Below are 1,821 nucleotides of genomic sequence, written 5' to 3' on the forward strand. Positions count from 1 at the left end.
TAGACACCTTATCATTTACCAGTATTGTAATACTTATTCTCTTGATTTACTATGTCTTCTCAAAAGATAGAGCCCTAGTTTAAAAAAAAATCTTTGCCTTGGAAAAGAGATTATAAGTAACTGTAGAACCACTAGAACTGAAGACACAAAAAATTATAGAACAGAATAAGAGACAGAAAGAGGAGGATGAAGGTTGGAGACAGAAGCTAAAAGAGATGGTAGAACAAAGATTTCTGAAGTTCATAGATGAGTCTGAGCAACAGAGACATAAGCTTAAGACTTGGCAACATAGCCTAGAGGAAACACTAGAACTAAAGGTTCAGGATTTCATAGGACAAAATAAGCAACAGAAAGAGGAGAATGAGGGTTGGAGACAGGAAAGTGAAAAGTCAGTAAAGCAAAGGAGAAGCAGCTCAGAGATCAGACTGAACAGCAAGGAAATCGAGATAAAATTTGGAAGCAAAGTCTAGAGGATAATTTACTGAAGCTAATTTACTGAAATCAAAGCAAGGCAGATGATGCAATATTAGAATACAACATAAAGAGAAGCTAAGATTATGGAGGCAGGGCTTAGAACAGAAGATACAGGAAATTATAGAAGAACAGGAACAACAGAAAGAGAAATTTAAGACTTGGCAACATGGCTTAGAGGAAACACTAGAATTGAAGACACAGGAAATTATAGACCAGAATAAGAGACAGAAAGATGAAAATGAAGATGGGAGACAGGAGCTAGAAAAGATGCAACAACAAAGGATGCAGCAGCTCACAGATCAGACTGAGCAGCAGAGAGAAAATAATGAGGATTAGAAACTAGACTTGGAGAGTAACCTTTTAAAATTAATGAATCAAAGTAAAAAAGGCAGAAGACTATCAGAATTGCTATTTAAAGAAAAAAATCAAAACGTGGAGGCAGAACCTTAAACAGGAAATACAGGAGCCCAAGGAACAGGAAGAGTGACAAAAGGAGAGATAGGAAGAGTGGACATAGACCTTTAGGGGGGAATTTAAAATTTCAATTAAGGAAAATACTCAGGTAGAGACAGAAGATAAAATTAGAGAAAGCCAACCAAAGGTTATTAATAAACAAGCTTTAGTCTATTTGGTTAATATACAACAAAGACCTCCAGAAGATGATTATCCACAGGGTTATTAGGAATTTGAATGGTCACCTGTGGATATGTTAGATCTGAGAATATTTAAGGAAAGTGTCACTAATTTTGGAATGCAATCACAATTTGTAAGACAAATCCTGACTTCTTGGGCTATTAAAAATAGAACAATCCCCCAAGACTGGAAGGATACGGCAAGAGCAATACTAGAACCTGCTGCAAATTTACAGTGATTCACATGATGGAGAGACAAGGCGAGGGAGATAGCATGACAAAATAGAGCCGGGGTAGAGAGATTTTCAGAGACCAGATGCTTGGTGAAGGTCGCTTTGCTGAGGTAGAGGTGCAGGCTGTACATGATGAAGAAACTCTGGCATTGTGTCGATTGTCAGCCTTAAAGGCCTGGGACAAAGTAGCAGAATCAGAGAAAAGACCATACAAGGTCCACAAAAAACCTAACCACAAAAGTTTCAACTCACTAAATGCTCATCCTGTAAGAGGTGCAGCTGTCAAGATGGAGTAGAAATGGAGGGAAAGACTAATCGATGACAGAGACACATGTCTTGAGACACATGTCATGAGAGAGAGAGAGCGCCCAGCGCTGGCACAATGAAAGATGTTCTGCTGTACTTGCAAACAGGTACCTAGCATAACTATCATCTGAGAAGCCTGATCCAGATACTCTTTTTTTTTTTTAGATATTTTCTTT

Source organism: Mastomys coucha, unplaced genomic scaffold, assembly GCF_008632895.1.
Source record: "Mastomys coucha isolate ucsf_1 unplaced genomic scaffold, UCSF_Mcou_1 pScaffold17, whole genome shotgun sequence".
NCBI classification, from domain to species: domain Eukaryota; kingdom Metazoa; phylum Chordata; class Mammalia; order Rodentia; family Muridae; genus Mastomys; species Mastomys coucha.